A 23,076-nucleotide genomic window follows, 5' to 3' on the forward strand; every position below is an offset into this window, starting at 1 on the left:
CTCTCTCTCTCTGCCCCTCTGCCTACTTGTGATCTCTCTCTCTGTCAAATAAATAAATAAAAATCTTTAAAAAAAATCTAATAATACATTGTATGTTAATTAACTGAGTTTAAATTAAATTAAAAATACAAAAACAAAACTAAATAAATAAAATACGATTTAAAAAAATTAAATAAATGCAAAAACGGACAAAGGGAGAATAAAAGGAAAGTAAACAGAAGGTAGAGTATTTAAGGATTCACAAAAAGAGGGTATAGGGCTGGAAGCGACACGAAATTCAAATCTGATTCCCACCTCTTTAAAGGTAAAATGTAAATATGATATGTAATTGAACAATCTCTGTTCGTCTCTCCTGATGTCTTTCCCCACCCCCATTCTCTTGAATCAGGGACTTACTGAAGCATCTTGAGTTACGTGTATAGGCCTCTCTTATTTTTATATACCTTACCCTTTGTCTCTGTCTCCTTTTACTGACTTGTCCAGTTACACAGCAGTTAGTGACCAAGTTCTCTAAAATAAATATCCCGGTTCTCTTACTCAGTGATTCTTTGATGTAGAGCAGTGATTTGCAACCCTTTTAGCACCCCCCACTCCCCCGACATCCTTTCGTTACAACAAATGCCTTGGTAATGTTTTTTTTCCTATTCAGAAATATAATCTTACCTACACACATCATTTCAAAAACCCAGTATGTTACCTAGTTGCAAAAGAAGTGAGAAATAAAAAGAATGATGGGTGTTTTAATATGCAAATGCTTGGATAGGGTTTCACTGGAAGACCCCAGGAAGTGGTGAGATGCCTGCACATGTCCGCTGTCATCCCGAATGCAAACGCGGGCCACTCCTGGCTCCCGCGCTAAATGCCATTATCGACACAATTTTCTGCAGTGAGGAATAACTCAAGGCCACATTGTAGATGAAGCAATGTTTCTTCCGTGTCCACTTGTAATCTCCTGGAAAAGTCAGCGTGTATTAACGGTGGGACAAACGGACTTATACTGATATGTAAAAATGCAATTTTGTTCTAACTGCAAGTAGATGTTTCACCAAATGGGTGTCTGGCAGGACGTGGGGAGTCCACACAGGAACAGGCCCTCTGGGGGTCTGCCCCACGTGATGCAGTGGAACCCTGGCCACTGAGCCCAATGACACCCTCTCTAGGGTCACAGCAAACAAAATTGCCTCACGAATGTCCCAAACATCTCTAATGGGCATTACCCTGCCGAAAATGAAGAAGAAGATTTTTTTTTAAGGATTTTTATTTTATTTATTTGACAGGCAGGGATCACAGGTAGGCAGAGAGGCAGGCAGAGAGCGAGGGGGAGGCAGGCTCCCTGTGAGCAGAGAGCCCGACGTGGGGCTCGATCCCAGGACCCTGGGATCATGACCTGAGCCGAAGGCAGAGGCTTTAACCCACTGAGCCACCTAGGCGCCCCAAGATTTTTTTTTTTAATTGCAAATCCATATTTAGGGTTGTCTTACCCTTCGGTTTGGAGTGCAGTTTTGGGGGCTCAACTGCTTAGAGCATTATAAGGATGAATATGTCCAGGTACCGGTTCCGGAAAGACTAGAAGGGAAACAGGCGAGATGAAAGGGGGATGAAGGATCAGAAGCCGGGCACGAGAAGGGCAGAGCAGTTTGGGAGCTTGGGGAAGTCAAACCAAAGTGAATCCCAGCCCTGGCACTTGGCTTGATTATCTGGAAAAATCCTTTTAGACTCTGAGTCTCTTTCTTCACCTGTGACACAAGTACTTGTGCCACATTTGTAAGGCGTTTATGGGAATGAAGGGGGTGGTGATACACTGAGTAGTTCACATAGTCCCTGGGACCTAGGGTGGACCTAAAACCTGCTGGTTTCCTCTGCTCCCTTCTGCTCCTACAGCCACTTAGAACAATGGCATTTGTGTTCCAGGAGGTAAGAGGAATAATTAGGTGACATTTTTTCCTAGGTGCTTAGGTTTTAAGTTCTTAATGGTTCTTAATTTCTAAGGTCAAAAACCCTAGATAGTGTACATTATATACCTTGAAGCCCCTTTTGTTTTTGTTGAAATGGACCTTCTGCATTTCAGATTTGGATGTGTGACTTTAAAAACATTCCTTGGGGAGAAAAAGTTCACTTTTCAAAGCTACAAAAGAAACGCGTTGCCGTAGAAACTTCAAACAATATACCTGTGTATAAACTTAAACTTGAAATCCTTACCACCCACCCCAGCTCCCTAAGAGTAACCAACGTGAATAGAATTTAGACTTGAATGCTGCTACAGTCTGCCTCCTAGCCTTGGCCAAGGCTGTTCTGCCTCCTGGAGGCTCTGTGCCCTGTCCATGTGACACTTGGTCATCTGTCCTGGTGAGGCCACCCTGCTAACCTGATTCTACTCATTTCTAATGGCTTCCACAAGGCTTTTCTTTGTCAGAGGGCTGTGATTGATGTTTGTCACTTTATGTTTCTCGTATAAAGGTTGTGCCTTTTTTTTCTTTTACGGTGGGTCATGAATTTATTGAAAAGACAATTTTACTTTATTGTCATATATTATTTTGCTATATTATAAGACCTTATGGGGTTTTAAGTTGCTCAAAGCAGAAACTATGGGCCAAAGCATTGAAATTGTGATGATACAGGAACATTCTGTAGGAACAACAGTGTCTGAAGACCATGAATGAAAAACCAAAGTAGGAAGAACTAAAGACTTTTTGAGTATTAATCATAAATAAGCTTACTTAAGGAAGAAATAAATATAAGTGCATGGAATCCTTTAACATGTGGCATTACCAGCCTGCTTGGATTCCTAGACATAGTTGTGTGCTGTCATACTTGTCATACTTGTGTGTTGTGTGTTGCTGTCTTACTTCCTAACCCCCTGTAGTATTAGCTTTGTCACCACTTAAAGGTCTTGTAAATGCTCTGTTACTTTGTTTCCATTATAACTGTGATTGAAACAAGTTTTGTAACAATGAACAATCCTTAAAATAATTTGAGATGTCATTTTGTGGCCAGAGGATTGACGCTTTTGTGTTTTATGAGTTTCTTTCACAAAGGCATTATCTTATTAATTTTAACAGGCTCCAGGATAGGGCATCCTAAGCAGGGAGGGAAGTAATTATGACAGTATCTTAAATTTTCTCGTGCATGGATTTTTATGCACTAGATCAGTGCATGAGTGTGTGATGTACAGTTAAAGCCGCCCTTTGGTGGGGGACTGTGGTCACCTCCACCGATCGGACGGACATTCATTGGGGTTTTCCTTTCCATTCCCTGCATGCTCCGTAGCATGCAAGGAAAACCCCAAACCTATTGAAGCTAGTATTTCACATATGGGATGCTTCCGCTGACATAAAAATCTGTCATTTTTTAAAAAATTATTAATCCAGAATTCCCCTAGTTAATTCAATTCCTTGTGTAGACTTTGCTTTCTTGAAAGGCTGTCGTGATTTCTTCATCTGACTTGAAGGAGTTCCCAGGGGAGAGAAGACAATTAATGCCTTTTCCCCTTAGCTCAACCACCCAGGAAGCCATAAAAAGCCGCCTCCTTTATTAGATGAAGTCATGGTTCTTCCTTAAGGATTTCAAGAGTTTGCTTGAAAGCTATTCTCAGTGGCGTTGGTAGACAGGTCCACCAGGACTTACATGCAAATATTAAGAGTAGACATGTCATTATACATCAATAAAAACGGGGATGGGGAGACATAGTCTTCTTCTGAAGGTAGAAATAGAAATTGCATTAGCCATGGCCATCTAAAACATGCTCTCATCTCTTGCTGTATACGTGAGGTTGTGAATTGCATGCTTATAGATTATTGTATTACTGAAATACAATAGTGTTCCATCACCCCCAAACGTTTCTTCCTGCCCTCTTTATTTATTAGTATTTTGTGTCTGGGTGATAAGAACACTTAGTGTACGATCTATCCTCTTGGCAAATTTTTAAGTATATAACACCGTGCTATTAACTACAGGCAAAATGCTGTTCCTCAGGTGGGTGTACGCTTCTCTCTGACATCATCAAGCTGTATACATTAAATATGTGCAGCCTTTTGTATGTCAATCCTACCTCTAGAAAGTGGCTAAAATATTTAAGAACATTGAGAGTAGGTGTCTAAACCTGGGAGGGGATTGACATTTCAGCCACGTCCAAGCAATTGTTCGTGGACTGTCTCACTGAATTCAGGTGTGGTTGAAGCTGACCTGGTAGGATGTTACTGTATTCCCCGTCTTTCTTTCTTTCTTTTTTTTTTTTTTTTGGTTAAGATTTTATTTATTTATTTGACCAAGAGAGTCCAAGCAGGGGGTAGCAGCAGAGGGAGAGAGAGAAGCAGACTCCCCACTGAGCAGGGAGCCCGACGTGGGGCTCCATCCCAGGACCCTCGGATCACGGCCGGAGCCGAAGGCAGACACTTAACCGACTGAGCCACCCAGGTGTCCTGGACAGATGATTTAAACTTAGCTTTGACTTCACTGCATAAATTGTGGGCATTGACTACGGATGAAGGATTAAAGGTAAATTTTGAAAATACAGTATCTCTGGCTTCAAGTAAACGTTAAAAAAAAAAAAAAGCCTAAGTTTGCTGAATTGCTTTGAAATCTCCTCCATTCCCATTTAACGCACCTTTTTGAGACCGAGTTCTCTACTATGACTGTTATGAAAACAAAAACACAGAAGCGTTTTCGATACGTATTATCTCTTGCAGAGCACTGTCATCCATTCAGTTTAGATTAGTAACTTAACGAGCAGGAAGCAAGCTCATTTGTCACATTAAAAACCGTATTGATACACTTAGTTTGTTCAGGGTGTGCCTATTGGCATTTAATACGAGGAATACCATTTCTCTCATAAATTGTGTTCTGTTGCAATTACAGAAAGACAAAGAATTGCGAGTATAATAGCTTTTCCTGAAATTAATTGTCTGAGCACACTTTCAATGAACAATGTGCACGATGTGTCTTTTCTGCCTGTGTTTTATTTGTTCTGGTTATATTTATTGAAATGCAATCGGATATCTGCATACAATAAAAATTTGGAAAAAAATTAGAAATGAAAACATTTGGGCTTCCTTTTTTTGGTTTTAAATTTCGTTTGCCCCAATAATTCATTTTTATTATCTTTTACAAAATCATCCTTGTCACAGGTAGTTTGAGAAGCACGAGTATAATGAATGCCTCTGAAGTTGAGGAAACCTACAAATTTTTGGCTTTATATGCACATCTTACGAACACCCCTTTTTCTAAGAGCTTTTAGTGGTGGATTACTTGTATCCTGTGGTTTTCCCATGACCTGTGGAATCCCCACCATTGTTTTTATTCTCTTTAAATAAAGGTAGATTGTTTCCTTCCCAGTTATTTTTCTCCACAAGTTTGTTTCTAGGAGGAATTTATTTTATTCCCCAAGTTTGTCCTTTCAGATGCTATGGCTTCTGTGTGATAACTTGGGTTTTTGTAACTCACCTTGGAGACAACATTCTGTCTCATTTTAGGACGATTGTTTTGAAATGCATCTCAGATGTCTTTTCTAGCCTTGTAATATCCGTTGTTACAGTCTATCAGCTCTGATTTGAAATACCAGTCTTGGGGCTCACAGGTGGCTCAGTCGGTTAAGTGTCTGCCTTGGGCTTGGGTCCTGGGATCGAGCCCCACGTTAGGCTCCCCGCTCAGCAGGGAGCCTGCTTCTCCCTCTCCCTCTCTCCTGGCTTGAGCTCTCTTGCTCTCTCTCTCGTTTTCTCTCTCACACGCATGTGCAAATAAATAAAACCTTTAAGAAAAATAAAATGCCAGTCTTTTAATAGGCTGCTATTTATAAATATTTTTTCTGAGAATAAATTATTTTTAAAATGAGAACCACGTCATGAAACTGGCCAAGACTCAGCTCCTTGGTGTCTCTGGGGTAGGCGATCACTTTCAGAATCTGCAGTGGTAACAGCTCTTAGTAGTTGACCAGGCCATTTGGATTTTCAAGTGCTTTATAACCAACTTGGTCATTGGCGATTTGGCTCTGTGGAGAGTGCCGTGGTATCCTCGCACTGCTGTAGCAAAGGACCGTCAAAGAGGTGGCTTACAATCACAGAGAGCGATTCCCTCTCAGGTCTGGAAGCTGGAAGTCTGAAGTCGAGGTGTTGGCAGGGCCTTGCTCCCTTCCAAGGCTCTAAGGGGTAAATCTTTTCTTTCTTCTTCCTGCATCTTGGCCTGTGACTGCATCTGTCAGGTCTCTGCCTCTGTCTTCACGCGGCCTTTTGTCTCTTCGAAGGACACTTGTCATTGGACTTAGGGCCGGCCAGCAAATCCAGGATGATCTGCTCATCTTGAGATCCTTACCTTAAAAACCCTTTTCTAAATCCCATCACCTTCGCTGGTTCTGGGGGTTAGGATGTCCATGCATCCTTTTGGGGGGCCACCACTCAGTCCACCACAGATGGTAACAGACTTTTTCCAGGGACTGTGCGTCTCTTGAGTGTTGTAGATTGTGAGCCGTAATGGGGTTGCTGGAGGGCTGGGAGCAATGTTCGAGGGAAGGGTGCCGATGTAGGGGAGATAGTCCCCGGTCTGAGGTCCAGTGCTCACATCCTCCTAGCTCCATGCCCTGGGGACCTCTTTCCTAACTTCTCTGTGTCTCAACGTCCTCATCTGCGAAGCCACACAGTGAGGAGATGTAATATTCCTGAAAATTCTGAGCTGTGTGGCACATACATCCGCCATGATCGTAACTATGGTGTTCTCTTATTTGAGGATGCATTTTTTTTCCATTCTGAAATCAGGGTGCCCCTGGAAGGGAGCCACAGGTTCCCTGACCCTGTGGATTCATGGTACCTTTTGAGCTCTGGTCATTTTGTCCCGGCATTCCTAAGGCCAAAGAAATACCTCGTCGTTCTGCTCTCTAATTTAGGTCCCGATGACTAAAATGAGTATTTCAAGGATGTCCTAACAACTTAGTAACAATTTGAAAGACAGTGTTTTATTCTTTAGTAACTCCAGTTACTAAGGAGAAGTATGCATATGTCGGGCACTGCACCACCTCCCAAACCTGGAAATGAGATCAGACATTGCCATCCTCATTCAGGCGCCACACTGATTTTTGCACAATACCGCTTTCTATCACAGCGGCCATGCCAGCGCCAGCCTCTCGGAGATGTTGTCATCAACAGGAATGTAGCACAATCTCAGCTGAGGCTCTCCGATAACCCAAGCTGGTTGTTGGCGTGATAGCTGACAGAGGTCAAGTACTCTTTTCTAATTTGGTTATATGACATTTACTCCCGAATCCGCGACATAAAATCCTGCCTTGCTTTTTCTTACAGAGCTTCCTACTTTGGATTGCTCCAAATAATTGATATATTCTATCTTGTTCTTTTTTTCCTTTTTTTTTTTTTTTTTTGAAGATTTTATTTATTTATTTGACAGAGATCACAAGTAGGCAGAGACAGAGGGGGAAGCAGGCTCCCTGCCAAGCAGGGAGCCCAATGCAGGGCATGATCCCAGGATCCTGGGATCATGACCTGAGCTGAGGGCAGAGGCTTAACCCACTGAGCCACTCAGGTGCCCCTATTATATCTTGTTCTAAACATATTCCTTTTCCTAAGTTCCCACCCTGTTGATTTTACCCTTGTAAAATTTCGTTTTCTAATTCCTGTGCAAAGTAATTGTTCAGTAAATGCAGATTGATGAATACCTTGCCAAAGATGCCGTTTTGTTTTTGTTTTTGTTTTTTGGGTTTTTTTGCTCTTTTTTGGTGCGGGCTAACAGAGAGATGAACACAAGCGATGCAAAGTTCGCTGTGTGTGTTTTGTTTGTTTACTTGTTTGTTTGTTTGCTTGTTTGTTTGTTTTTGGTCTGATATGGCTAACCAGCCACTTTTTTAGGAAACAGGCTCTGATCTAACCTCTTTTACAAGCCCTGAGGTAAGGATGATGAGTTAGCAAAAAAAACACTAGGTTGTCTTTGGTGTATCTTTCCATGAACTGAATTAATCCCTCTGTGAGACGACCATACTGAACTGTGGATTTGGTAGATTGATGGAGCGTTTGCGAAATATGTACGTGTTCACGATATTTTTCCTTACCCATCCTTCTGGCTCTCTTCCTCCACTTCAGTCCTTTCATTCATTCAGACAACATTCCTTGAGCACCCCTGTAGTGGTTTGCTGGGGATCTGTCCCTACTAAGCGTCCTGAGCATGCAGTAATAAGAAAAATATCCCAGGGCATGCTGTAAGTACTTAGCACGGTGCCTGGCGCAGAGGAAGTTGTCGGCAAATGGCAGGTAGAATTAATATTAATATTATTAAGTTTATGTTTTATGCATTAAACAGTTCCACCAGAAGGAACACAGAGATGAAATATCAATCAGTAGATCGTGAATATTTTATTGTAAACTTTGGCTAGAGAGAGAATTGGAGATTTCTCTATGACAAGAGACATAATGATTCCCTTGTTGGCATTTGTCACATGCTCTTTGGTTTTTAGACTACACATGTGTTGAAGGATCTGTCCTCAACCCATTAAAAAATATGTATGGTCCTCAGGGGTATTTAGTACATCAAAAGTGTTTGAAACCCTCAAGGATTAGTAAGTAATTAGCCTTCATGCCTAATGTGTAAACAGCAGAGGAATCTTTGATTTTGGCTCAATCAATGTAATTTTGATGTTAACAGATCAGCAGCCAACAGTTAAATAAACTTTGACACCCAGAGCAGACCTGTCAACAGAGGCACAATCAAATCTACCATTGATTGATCAGCTAGCTAATTTCCTTTTAGTTTAGACATTCGTGAAACACTTTCTACACATTTGTGATATGCATAAGTGCGAGGCTTTTGCTTAAAGAAACAACAAAATAAAAAAATGAAATATAGATCATTGTAGGGCACTCATGACTCACCCCGTCAGACCAGTGTTGAGATTGCTAGATTTGGGTCTCCGTGCACCTGCTTAAGAATCACTGGGAGGCCTCGGAGTCTTCTGTATCTTGGAGACAGCTGCACTTCCCTCTTTCGTTTTTGTGACCTATATGCAAAACCGCTAGTCCTTGAGCTCCCCTTCACCAAATCCTTCCTTTTCTCAGAAAAAAAGGGTAATTCCATATTGCATAATTTACATTTGTAAATTGACTTTGTAGGCACTCCCCAAAGAGGGGGAAAGAGGTCTTTTATTTGTAAAATACAGGCCAATTGCTGTTGCAGCTTGAGAAAACAAAACAGGACCTTTGTAATGCTACAGAGCTGGTAGAGGTTTGAATGGAGAGACAGATGACATTTGGAAGGATTTTCTCTCTCAGGTGGTCTTTAGAAAACATCTTTCTAAAAACAGTTTTCTTTGGAAAGCAGTGCTTATGGAAGTGAAATTCATTATTATTATTATTCTCCTAGTCAGATATTTTCATTTCATAAAGAGGTCAGCCTCTGTCTTTGGATTGCTGTATTACCATGACTTACCAGTCTGTCTGATTGCTGGGGCTCTGAATTCCAGTTCTAGAAGGAGGGAGGTAAAACTTTTTAGAGAAATGTGTGACTCTGAGAGGCAGAAGTCTTTCATACAGATGAAACCAGGAGATTCTAAATGTAATAAGGTTCACTATTGCAGATGAAAGCCTGGGCCAGAAAGGAACAGTGATCCTTCATTATTAACGACACGCAGACACTTAACTAGCATTAAATGTCGGTGCAGGATATTATGGGACCATGACCCTGTGTCTGCAGAGTTGACAATCCAGAACATGGCTTCACCAACAGGACCAGAAGGTAGTTGTTTAATTGATAAACCTAGCTGAAGCAGGGAGTCATTTTATAAAAATCTAAAATATTTTAACTGAAAACACCTTTTTGATGTAGGGCCAAGGACTCTCCTTTGCATGTGATTTTGCACAGTTTTTCTTGAATAAATCATACCTGTAATATATCATCTGTGACACCTGGTTTTGGTTTCTGTAAAGAGGGATAAAAATGAGTTAATTATTGAAGCTGGGTGATAGGTACATGAGTATACCATTCTGTCTGCTTTTGAATATTGGGAAGTTCCCATGTCAAAAATGTTTTAAAAATAAAAATATAAAGAAGTAACGTGATTAAGAATTTAAAACATATGAGGAGCTATGGAAGCACAGAATCCTTGTTGAGTTTTATGATATTTTAAAAATCGAGGAGATCCACTCCACTGTAGCCATCTATGACTGAGCATCGAGCCAAGGGCTGTGGATGCAAAGATGGTTAAAGGTAAGTACTACCCTTGAGAAAATCCATGGTTTGATGTACAGAAGGCAGATGTATAAACCCAACAAATTACTTATGCTGTCCTCAATGCTCTAACAGAGTGTGCAGGGTGGGAGAGAATGAAGCCATCCTGGGAATTTGGGGAATACATCACAAAATAGTGGTCAGCACTACATCAGGGAAAAAAAAAAAAAGTTATTTATCAGGTCATTCCTATTGCAAAATGAGTGTGTTGTCCAGCTTGTGCATGATGGAGACTGAAGCCACCATACCCCTCCACATTCTGGAAAATATGCCCTTCTTTGAGTGCCGGTGCTTAACTCATGTGGGGCTGATATGGGGTCCTCCAGACGCTAGCGAACACGCAAATGCATTGAGGTGATGTCATTATTCAGTCCGGCATTTACCAAGCTTGCACGTAAAACACGTGGGCAAAATTGTGTAAGTTCTCTGTTTGCATTTGAGTTTGACGATTACTAGCGAAGAATGTTTGGAAGAACTTCCTTATTCAGCAAATTATGGAACTGTCCTATCATCAACCTATCTTTCATTCATTTAGCAGATAGTCTTCTAGTGTTTCCCACATCTGGGCCTGGTGCTAGATACTGGGTTCCTCAACAGAGAAGACAGACACAGTCACAGAACAATCTGATACAGTCTGATACTACTGAGTCAAGTTGTTTATTATGCACCTACAAACTCCAAGTATCCTGTGTGCAGACATTTTACGTATATAAAAGGGTTTTAAGTATCCCGGGAGGATGGACAGCAAGTTAAGGAGAGCGATTGTCTGTGGGTATGGAGACCATGAATCGATCACCTCTACCCAGAAGATTCCATTTCTTCTATAGACAGGATAATGACAAAATGTCAACAATTGCCAAAAACATGGGGGTGACAGCTCTACAAGGTGTTTGTTATTTTCAAAATGTCTCTTGGGTGTTTAAAATTTCTCCAAGAAGGGAAAACACAGGAGAATCCCAGTTGCAGAATTTGGGGGTTGGAGGTGGGGAAGACAAAAAAAAGACAGATCTCATTTTAGCTGGGGAGAGAATTGTCACAGTACAGCCATTCATTGGTGAGAAAGCCGCAGCAAAGTGACTTATTAATTGGTTATTGATAGAGCAGTTTACTTATTTACCTATTTAGAACAGTAAGTCATTTTGTCCTTTGGATTTTATAGATTGTTTCCAGGCTGTATATTTATTTTGAGCCGAAGTGAGTTGTGCTCAAGTCAGTTCTGAGGTGTGTGAGGTGCTCTGTATGCCCATGGAAGAGGCATCATAGAATGATGCCTCTGGCATTTCTTAGGAGAAAAGGTTTGTGAAAACAGAGGTTTGATCTTCTTGGGGGATTACGAATGTTGCAGAGGATAGAGGAAGATTGCGTCACCCGCTACAGTGAAGGTGTTTTAGATCCCCGAAGTCCGGGCACGTCATTTCAGTAGCAGCTAAAAGACACCGTAACAGGTCTGACAAAGACTTTTGGAAATGAGCTCTGGTCCTCACTCAGTATGTGCTTTTATCTTCAGTTTGTTTTGCTAGGACGCATCATTTCCTCTCTCCTTGCCAAGAACTGCAGTCATCGTATCCTCCCTTTAGAATGTATTTCTCGAAGCTCTTTATAAAACTTCAGTCATGAAATGCTTAATGTTCTAAATCTGCATAATACATTTTGAATGTAGCTGCAGAGCTCCCTTAGGACTACAGGTTTTTAAATGCAACAATTTAAAATATTTTCTATGTAAATGGGCACTCAGCATAAATGATTTTGGTAAGAATGCAGGAATGTTTCCGTGTAACTGGTCTCGTTCGAAAACAAATAAATACAAGGTATTGGCCGAATTTGAGGTGAAAACCCCCACTTTTTAATTGTTTTGAATGACCTCTTGGTGTCTAATCGAAAGGCAGTATAGCATCATGGTGGAAATCATGGGCTTTCTAGTCCGACTGACTCGATTTCAAAACCTGAATCCCGCATTTATTTAGTGTGCGCTCCTAGACATATTGCGTGGCTTTTCTTAGCCTCAATATCCTCATTTATAAAATGGTTATTGGAAGAATATTTCAGAGACGACTGACGTGAGGAGTGAGGTCATGTACATAGAAGGTGCCAAGCACATAGCAAGAACCTAATGATAAGTCATACTTAGCTATCGGTCTCCGCATTGACTGGTGTATTAATGGTGTAGTTTGTGACAGACCTGCCTTTTGCTTCTTACCCAACGCTCATCCCCAAATACACCCTGTTGTCTCAGCTTTCAGGTGACGCATGCTTCCACCAGGTGGACACATGATTTGATTTCTCGGAGCTCCTCTTTCCCTGCCTGTAAGAAGTGAATGGTAATAGTACCACCTGGTGGGATTGTTACAGGATTTAAGTGGTAGTAGTTGCCTTACTCTCAGTACTCAACAAGCATTTCCTAATATTTGTATTACACGCATTCTTGTCTTTGCTTGAAATGCCTTTCCCTCTTACTCCTTGCTGAAGACTCCCTGGTGGTCGCCTTTCTCTGGGACACTTTTGGGGTTCTCCCAAGCAGAGTTGATGTTCCCTCTGTGTGTCCCAGTACCTTTTGGTACATACTAACATAGTGGTTGGCTTCCTGTGTTATAATTAGCTGGCTTTTTTCTTGGTTCTGTGCTATCCTAACTTGTAACACGGTGTTGTTGTAACAAGCTTCCATCTCAGGGTAGGTAGAGAGCAGCGCTTGGCAAGTAGTGGAGCCTTAATTCCTTTCAAAAGTAGAAGCCTGTAGATACACTATTTTTAGCTTGTGCATTTTTATTACTTGTCCTTAAACCCATATGTAGCATTTCAAAATCGACAGGTGGAGTGTTTTCCAATGTAGTTTCACACTACTGTTCGTCAATCCGACACCTGCTTTAGGTAATAATCACTCAATGGGGACCCAGGTGTTCTCAGGGCTGTCGCTCTAGCGACCGTGGAGCCTCTGGGCAAGCTATTAACTTTTTTTTTTTTTAAGATTTTTATTTATTTGACAGAGAGAGAGAGAGAGATCACAAGTAGGCAGAGAGAGAGGGGAAGCAGGCTCCCTGCCAAGCAGACAGCCTGATGCAGGACTCGATCCCAGGACCCTGAGATCATGACCTGAGCCGAAGGCAGAGGCTTAATCCACTGAGCCACTCAGGTGCCCCAAGCTATTAACTTTTTAATGCTTTATTCTTACAGTTGAGACAATGAGACCTAACTTCTTGGGTTGCCATTATGATTATGAGACAACAGGTAAAATACTGTGCCTGGTACTTAAGGTGTGGCTCTCAGTAAATCTAAGATCTCTTCTCCTCCTTGCTCCCTGTTTATCTATTGCTGAAAGAAGATGCGGATTCTTGGGGCACCCGGGGGGCTCAGTGGGTTAAGCCTCTGCCTTCGGCCCAGGTCATGATCTCAGGGTTCTGGGATTGAGCCCCATATCGGGCTGTCTGCTCAGCAGGGAACCTGCTTCCCCTCCCCCTCTCTCTGTGTGCTGCTCTGCCTACTTGTGATCTCTCTCTCTCTCTCTCTGCCAAATAAATAAATAAAATCTTTAAAAAAAAAAAAGATGTGGATTCTTAGAGATGATGAGAAAAATAAAATAAGTGGCATCTGTAATTAAAATTCCACGCGGTAGTGATGTTATATCTTGGTAATTATTTGCATGTCCTTGTGGGGAAATTGAAGTTCTTAGGGTCACAGCTGGGGTGGAGTGGTGTTCATAGGCACCAGCCAACCAGACCTAAAGATTAGGCACCAAAAGCAGATGGAGAAATGTACAAATAGAGAAGGAGCACTCAGAAATGATCTCAAGTTGCAAAAAGTCAGGAGCCATATTTCGAGGCAAGGTTTCAAAGAATCAAAATATTGATTCCTGGGGCGCCTGGGTGGCTCAGTGGGTTAAAGCCTCTGCCTTCAGCTCAGGTCATGATCCCAGGGTCCTGGGATCGAGCCCCGCATCGGGCTCTCTGCTCAGCAGGGAGCCTGCTTCCTCCTCTCTCTCTGCCTGCCTCTCTGCCTACTTGTGATCTCTGTCTGTCAAATAAATAAATAAAATCTTAAAAAAATATATTGATTCCTTCAACAGGGGAGCTCAAGGATACCATTTCCTTCTGTTCTCCTTTAATTTCAGTCTACTGCTATGATAGGCCCCATGTTTTTGGCTTATGACTTGCTGTACTTTTAAAAATTTAGCTTTAATTTATTTCTCATTTTCACCAGATATTTTTATGTTGGTAAATCACAGTTCCTTATTGAGTTCTTGCTGTTGTATCAGGCAGAGGGTCTTAGAAATTTAGAAATTTAGCCAAGTGATGCTTCACAGTTTAGGCTTTCACGGGAAAGTCGTTGCGGTGGTCAGGATTCTGTTCTGCCGAATGCCCATGTCTCCTGGAGCCTCTTTTCCCACATCGTGCACCTCTGAGGGCTTTGAGGTCTCCCCGTGAAAGTTAATAACTTGAATTAAACATCATGGAATTTTCATCTTAAGCCTGTCTTCTGGACATGGTACAGCATCTTTATTATATTTGATTAATGTGTCAACTACATTACACTTACCAAATTACACTGCTGTTTCATTCATTCATTCATTCATATACTCAGGAGACATTTATGGAGAGTCGCTGTGGGCCTGGCAGTGGTCTGGGGAGTATTTGAGGAGATCTGCCAGTGAGCAGAGGGCCTTCATGGACCAGCAGTTCAGTGGGAGAGAGACCGCATCAAACACAACAGCAGCCATGAAACCTGGCCTGGGCAGGACTCTGGGCCGAGTGTTGGGCAGCAGGGCACAGAGTGGAGGAGCCCAGTGTGGCTAGAGCTCCTGAGGAGCTCATGGGAGGCAGGACGGAGAGCCCAGCCGCCCTAGGAGTCACGGGGCCGTCCTCAGCGAGGCAGGTGCCCTGATGAGGCCGAGTCTGAAAGCGATCACAGTGTACCAAGGAAATGGAATGGCATCAGGGCACAGCGTTCAATGGGGGCATGACATCCTCTAAGACCTGCTACCTCAAGGAGCTTCCAGGGGGCTGGAAACTCCAGACACATAAACAGGCAGCCCAGAAAGGACTGATTTCAGGAGCTCATGGCCCCGTAGGACAGGACAGGAGGACAGTGGCCAGGAACCGTTAGCTCGGGTCATGGCAGAAAGCACCCTACTGTGTTAAAGAGGGTTTAGTTTCAGTGAGAAGAACGAAGAGGAGTGGTTGAAAGGCTTTCCTCTGGGGACTGACATGACCATGCTGAGGCCCCTTAGAAAGCCCCTTTTCCCTCTGTGTGTGGGATGGGTGAGGGGTGACCTTGGGGGAAGAGGCGCAAGGCTGGGGAAAGGCAAGTCATGGTGGCTGCCTCCTCCCAAGTGTCCTCGTCAGTGACTTGGGGGAAGACAGTCTCTTCCCCAGTTTTTGAAAAGGTGGCAATCAACTTTTTTTTACTATCCGGGGATTTTCCTCTGACCTTTTCTGTTTTGACACACGAAAGCAGTTGTTTGTTTGCCTGTTTTTCATGAACTAAACAACACTGGACTTCCAGACTCGCTTTCTGAGAAAGCACCAGTGCTGAGAGAATGTATTTTGAGTTTTCTCAAAAGGCAAGAGAAGTAAGTGAATTTAAAGCAATCCAAGTCATGCATATTTCAAAATAGAAAACTGCTGCTGACCCCACCTGCTCTTTTTTTCTAAAAAGGTGTTCTAACCAGAGGTCTTGCAATGTAGATTTGTTCTGTGGGCTTCCAGAACCATTACGTGTCCCATTTCGCAAATTACCCACGCTTCACAGTTATCTTCTAGATAGAAGAATCTATTCCTGATTTTACCTTTGTTTTAAAAACTTTCTCGGAACTTTGTCTTAGTTGTGAATTATCTAAAATCAACTATAGGGTCAATTTCAGAACTATAGACGGATCTCATCAATACATATTAGATTCCTTTTCACAGAAGTAATTTCATTAGGGGAGCTTTCTGTTAATCCGTATTTTTACCACTTTCAAATTTGTCAAAATAATCAAGGCAAATGAAAAGGGAATTTAAAAGGCTATGAAATAGTAGGATTAGAATAAAAGTCTTCTCCATCTTGACAGTCTTCAAATCCATGGCCGTGACTCTCCAAACGTCTCACGGGAGCAATAATTTTGTGCCACTTGCGTCTCTAGAATAAAAAAGAGTTCCGTGATAAAATCAGTTTGAGAAATAGTGGGTTTGAACCCTTTTCTTTACCCCGTAGGACTGCAGAGCCATAGATATGCTGGATGGGGGAGGGGTGACTCTCCCGAAACAGGTGTAATATGTAGTGGTTTCCCAGATTGATTTGACCACAAAACTTTTGTTGAAGTGTTTTCTGGAATTTACTTTGGAAATGCTGATCTTTTGTGCTGGGGTGCTGAGGGGAAGTAGAGTACAGAAACTTATCTCCTAACCCCACATCTCTACCCCTTTGTGGCCTTGCATTATCATTGCCTCCAGCAGGTCCTAGAGGACAGGTGCTCCCCAGTGGCAAGGCTGGAAGCCCCATTCGTAACAGTATGAGCGATAGTTTACTTGACTGGGCATTATTTTCTGTGCCACATGCTATTAATGAGATATTTTTACTCCCATTTTACAGGTATGCAGACTAAGACACTAGGAAGTTAAAAACTTGCCCACAGTCACAAAGCTAATAAGTGATGGGCCCGTAGGAGGTACTCAGAAAAGAATTACTAATAGATTGATTTCTACCCTACCCATGGATATGCTATTCATCAGAGTTTTGTTTTTATAATTTAATTTTTCCTTTTACAAAAGTTAAAAAATGATACGCTATGATAGTAACTACACACACACGTATACACACCCAAATGCTATCATCCTCTATCTATCACCATTTCTGATTCTTACTTCCTCTAGGCAATCCCTGCCAACCCTTTTAGGTGTTTCTTTGGTATGCAGTTTCTAAATTGTGCTTGTAATGCTGTTTCTCAATTTATTAATTTTTTATTTTATCTTTTGTCTTCCTGGGAGGGTAAATGAAAATTTAGGTCCCTTGTAAACTCACTTCCCATCCCCTGATCTTTCCAGTGCAGTTATATAAGAATTTAAAGATAAATCAGTAATCAGTGTTCATGTTATGAGGACCGTGTAGTTTTTGTTTAAAGAAGGACGAGGAATGGCACTGTGAGTCCGTTTACTCTTACACAACTGTTTGTCTTGCCTACAGCTAGTGATTGTCTTTCTTTTTTGAACTGCATAGATTTTCGTATATCCATCTTTAATTCTGCCCCTGCCTCCCAGTGCTCCATGAGATGTGCTATACACCCACCAGTGTTTTTTTGGTGCTCTCATATTTCTTTTCTTTTCTTTTTTTTTTAAGATTTTATTTATTTATTTGACAGAGAGAGAGATCACAAGCAGGCAGAGAGGCAGACAGAGAGAGGGGAGTGGAAGCAGCCTCCTCACTGAGCAGAGAGCCCGATGTGGGCCTCGATCCTAGGACCCTGAGATCATGACCCGAGCCAAAGGCAGAGGCCCAACCCACTGAGCCACCCAGGTGCCCCATGCTCTCATATTTCAAATGATACCCATTTCCCTATTCTCTTGGAGAGTTTCCCTTGGGAGCACCTTGTCCTCCTTTTCTCATCCAGACTAATTGCTTTCTAGGCTGGAAAACAGCTGTTATCTGGGAGTTTTCTTCTCACCACTCTTGTTGGATCCACTGTTTCCTGAGCCTCATGTTTTTGGTCCTCAGTTTACATCCTTATTTTGCCAGGCTATCTCTCCAATGGCTTTCTGGGAATGTTTAAGGGTTGGGAGAATGGTTCTTCTACTCTATTCCCTGACTCCATTTTTTTTTTTAAAGATTTTATTTGTTTATTTGACAGAGAGAGCTCACAAGTAGGCAGAAAGGCAGAGAGAGAGAGGGAGGGAAGCAGGCTCCCCGCCGAGCAGAGAGCCCGATGAGGGGCTCAAACCCAGGACCCTGGGGTCATGACCCGAGCCAAAGGCAGAGGCTTTAACCCACTGAGCCACCCAGGCGCCCCCCATCCCCCACCCCGACTCCATTTTTTAAGAGTTCCTTTTCTAGTTTTTGTTTTGATCTCTAGAGGCACTAAAATGCTGTTTGGAAGTTCTGTAGGATATAGAGTTTTCCTCTGTTGGACCTTTTTGCAGAGAGATCTGGAGGAGCTACAGTGGGTCTCTTTTCTTGCCTAGTCAGCTTCCTCAGAAGAGTCTGCTAGTCTCCTGATTGGCCATTGGCATTCTAGAATCTGAGTGAAGTATATAATTTTTCACATGGGGTTTTCACATTTTTCTGGGATTTTTCATATAATCCCATTTTATTCAGTATCTGACTATTCCCTGAGCTATGCTTGCGTTCCCTAAATTAAAGTTGAACCTCTCCAGAAGGTAAAATTCCTATGTCTACTAGAGGGAGAGGTTAACTATTTTAGATGGAAGAGTGGGATTAAGTGCCCAAATCCACATTATCTAGGCTTTCAAACAGTAATCCTGTTTCAGTCTGTTATATACCTCACCTTTAATGATACCTACATTCTAGAGATCTTCCAGATTTCTTTTCCCTCTCCAGCTTTGAGTTTATTTCTAATAACATAAAAGTTACAAAACAAATGAAATGGCACCAGTATAACCTTCCCCTAGATTTACTAATTGTTGACATTTTGCCTCTTTTCTTTCTTTCTTCCTTCCTTTCTTCCTTTCTTTCTTTTTTTTCTCCATCTATTTATCTCTGTTTCAGTCCATCCATCCACTTACCCATCCATCCAGCCGTCCATCTGTCTGTCTATCCATCCATCTGTCCATCCATTCATCCACCCAGATACTTATCTGTCTGTCTATCCATCTATCCATCATCTATCATGTGTCTGTCTTTAGTGCTGTTGGAGAGTGGGTGTAAGCATCATGACACTTCCTCTTTATGGTGAACAAAGATCTTCCATTAGAAACGAGAATTGCCAAATTCAGAAAGCTAAACATTGATCTCATGCTGTTATCTGGTGTATAACTCATATTTAATTTTGTCCTGTTATTCCAGTAATGCTCTCTATGGCTGTTTTCTTTGAATTTTCATTTTTTAATCCTAAGCTCTAATCAAGCCCCATGTGTTGCATGCCTTCATTCTCCTTTAAGCTAGAACAGTTTTCCTGCTTCCTTTTGGCTTTTATGACATTAACTTTCTTGAACATTACAGGCTGGTTGTCTCGTAGAATATTCCACAATTTGAAGTATATCTGATTTTTTTTTCAAGATTATAGATTAAACTTTTTTTGGCAAGGATATTTTATAGGTTGGATTGGTGCTTTTCATTGCACAACATTAAGAGATGTACTCTAGCTCTTTGTCTCATTGGTGATGCTAAGTTTGATCCCTTGGTTATGGTGGTGTCAACCTGGCTTTACCATTGTCTTTTCCTTTTGTAATTAAAAAGTAATCTATTTGTTGATACTTTTGAGCCTGGATGAATACTTGTAGTCCAACAGTCTTTTATCCTGTGTTTTTATCATGCATCATTAATTCTCGCTCAATCCCTTCGATTACAATGGTGGTTACAAAGGCAGTTTCTAATTCTTTAATTTCTTCTGAAGTTATGAATTGGTATTCATTTTTGAACAACAACAACAAAAAAGCATTCTTTGTTTCTGCACACCCTGTATTTGTTTGTTTTGGTATCACAATGTACTACTCATAGGTTTTTTGTTCATTCAGTGTGTTATATCGTGTTTTGTGTACACACAGTTCGATGTTCAATTTGTTTTTGATTTGGCCAAGGAAACGGTTTGGTCCCCAACTCTTTTCAAGTGTTCCCATCGGTTTTGGAGCCTTTCCTTGCTTTCTGGTACAAAAAGATGTCCCTGGTTCATTTGTGTGTTTCTTGCCTCAGACTGGAGAGCAATCATTTCTCTGAGAATCCTTTTTTCTTTGCTTTTGGTGTGGAATGGTATTTAGAACCCAAGATCCTGAACGCTGTGTGGGTTTGTTGTTATTGGAGTAGCATTGCTTCTAGAGATTTTCTGTGACAGAGCTGGGAAATGGGGCCCCTCCTCTCACCCCTCCCCCCCGACGCATGTGTGTATTCCTTCTCCCACAATGTATTTACTCACTTTCTCAATCTCACCATACGCACAACATCATTTCTGAATTACTACACCCACACCGCCATCCGTGGATGCGTTTCCTCTCGCGTGTATATTTAAACTTTCTTTACTCTCTCCATCCTGCTACCTCTCATCCATCTGTTTTTCCAGCTTCCAGAATTATTTGATGGGTTCCTCTTTCATTCTCTTCTTTTCCATTCCACTCACTGCCCTCTTAGCGAGAATTAGGAAGTACTGTTTCCAGCCTCCCATGTTTAAGGGAGACCAGCCTCATTTATGTTCCCTCGCCTGGTTACCTGAAGTGGGCAGACAGGGAGAGAGTAAACAGTATTTGCCCTTAATACCCAAAATAGCTCTGCCAATCGCCTCTCCTTGGCTTTCATAGGCCGGCATTGCTCCCATATCTCTCACAGACAAATTAGAATTCTATACGGCTTCTTTGACATTTCTAACTATCTCAGTGGGTGGGACTTCTTTCAGTGGTATTTGGTGGTAGATATGAAAATTCAGAGATAGGGGAGCCCTGGGGGGAATATGGCCTGCCTGTCTAAGTATGTGTCTGCCCTGTGTTTGAGGGCAGAGTGCTACGAGTCAGGCCGTCGTGGATGACTTCAGACAGGAAAATCAGCAGCCCTACCCGGGAGGAAGCAGAAGCCGAGCCGCCTCTCCAAGCTTGTTTTTGATATCTCGGTTTCCTCCTTTAATTGAAATTAGTACAGACTCTTCCCATAAACTCTAACACTTGGGTTTTCAAAACCACTTTGAGGTCTGCTATCTCTGCTTATTCACAATGAACAGAGTTTCCAATTTTAATTTTCTTTCTACTCTATGAAATATGTTAAGTGGAAAGCTGACACGAAAAAAAGCAAGGGGAATTTTTTCTGTAGAATTCTAAGAGCGTCTGTGGTATGGACTCCGGTCGTCAGGTAGAAACGTAAGGGGAGTTTGCAAAAAGGCAGCCATCATCCCTGAACCCATTTGGGAGGTTTTGTTGATCTCTCTGTGCTTTGGTAAACAAAAACTGGCATCTTCTCTCCACGGGTTTTCGGCTGCAGGGCTGCTGTTTTCATCCTCCTGCAACAGTGGCATGTTTTTGGTGGTCAAACCTAAAACATATGGCAGGGTCCACAGACACGCTTTCTGCTGGACCCTCTTCTAGCACTTGCCATATTGGCCGTTTTTACAGGCGCTTTTTTCCTCTGTGCTTTATTTATTTATTTATTCTGCATTGTGGAATTCTGGGTAAAGCTGCTTTAAATCAGAATCATGTTAAACAAAAATATTTTAAGAACATTTTGGCCAAGAATAATGGGAATATTGCAACGTAAGTCATCTGTGCTAAATTGGCTTGTAGATTTCGAAACAGGAAGAACATCTTCAGCAACGCTCATGGTTTGGTTTTGCTTTTCTGCAGATTGGGTTTAGCGACAAATTCCATCTGGGTAGAGCTACACGCAGTCTCTCTATTGATTGGTTATACTGGGACTTCATGGGAGTGTCCTTCGAATCGCTTTTCCCAGCATTTTTTAAAGCTCCATTGAAAAAAAAAAAGAAGAAGAAGAAAAGAGAAAGGACCCTGCATTGTTTCGATTTGCGTCCAACATGCAAAACATAGTCCTAAATTTTTAATCAGCTAAGTGAGTGGTGAAAAGGAAAAGTAATATAACAAGCCTCGGTGAGCAGCTGGGATGTGTTGCCATGACGACAAGTTCAGCAGGCTGGCGGCGAGCATGTCAATGGGTAATATTGGGAGAGGGCTTTGAAACAGTGCCTGCTAGCCACAGTGTGATTGGTCACGCCTCTGTTGTCTTTGTGTGAACCGGAGGATGCTGGGTAAAGGCCTAGAGTGAACGCTCAGCTTGTCTCAAGGCTGCAATGAGGTAATGCTTCTGAATCTTTGGGGATTATGAGCTCCTGCCTCCAAAAGACTGCAGAGTCTAGAATGTTGTCATGCCTATTCGCGTTAATTACGGACTCGAACGTGTTAAGAAGTTTTACAGCTGTTTTTATTCGTTCTTTGATACGTGCATGTGTATGTGATAGGTAACTTAACACGTGTGCATATTGCATATAGAATCTCACGCGTCTTCTAAAAAAAGAGATGACCCTCCATATTAGGCATTCTGCTTAGAGTCAAATTTCTCTTGAGTGCTGGCATCAGTGACAGTATCTGTTGATGGATAAATGAGGTATTAAAGTGCATTTGTGTTGGGTAAGCAAACTTGTTCCTTTCTAGAGAATATTTTGGCGTTGATGACTTTGTATGGTCTTTTATTTGTGATGAGTCTTTTAATAGATGGAGAGGAGGTGGTAAAGAGGGTCGGGTTTGCTTGGTCAGGAGGTTGAGCTCATCTGAGATTCCTTGAAATCGGCTGCTTAATATCCTAATATTGATCTCATAAAGGTTGTCATTAATGGAACGTAATATCTGACAGCTCCAAAATTATCTGCTGAATAATGGTTTGACAGTTTAAACTTGAAGCTCTGAAGGGAGCTGTATTTACAGATGCAGAGATCTAGAAAGGTGTGTGTGTGTGTGTGTGTGTGTGTGTGTGTGTGTTGGGGCGGGGGGAGGGGGCCGCGGTTTGCAAGGCAAATCCATCCAGGTGCTGATGGGACAGAGGCACAGGAGTTCAACCCTGAACGTGGTCCTCTAGGAGCCAGGGACTTGGGCTCGCTCCAGGTGTTTCAGGTGGCTAGTGGAGTTTTATCACGTTCATTAACGGTAACCTAGTGCCCTGGCAAGGTTAAGGGTAGCGGCTCCAAGATGCTGTGTTGGACTTGGAGGAGGCTGGAGGGATGACCCGGTTCCTCATGTC

The 23,076-nt window shown here is 42.1% G+C and overlaps 1 protein-coding gene across 3 annotated transcripts in view; it reads left to right on the top strand.

Moving 5' to 3' along the window:
- STOX2 (storkhead box 2) overlaps positions 1–23,076 on the top strand; it is a 204,010-nt gene that overhangs the window by 127,747 nt on the left and 53,187 nt on the right. The window contains exon 1 of one of the 3 annotated variants that reach the window (XM_032869881.1): positions 21,553–22,137. The exons of the other annotated variants lie outside the window; for them this stretch is intronic. The gene's annotated coding sequence lies outside the window, so the exon portion shown is untranslated. Of the gene's footprint in view, positions 1–21,552; positions 22,138–23,076 lie in introns of those variants that run through there. 3 annotated transcript variants of the gene reach the window in all.

Source organism: Lontra canadensis, unplaced genomic scaffold, assembly GCF_010015895.1.
Source record: "Lontra canadensis isolate GAN:19392208 unplaced genomic scaffold, GSC_riverotter_1.0 scaffold39, whole genome shotgun sequence".
NCBI lineage: Eukaryota > Metazoa > Chordata > Mammalia > Carnivora > Mustelidae > Lontra > Lontra canadensis.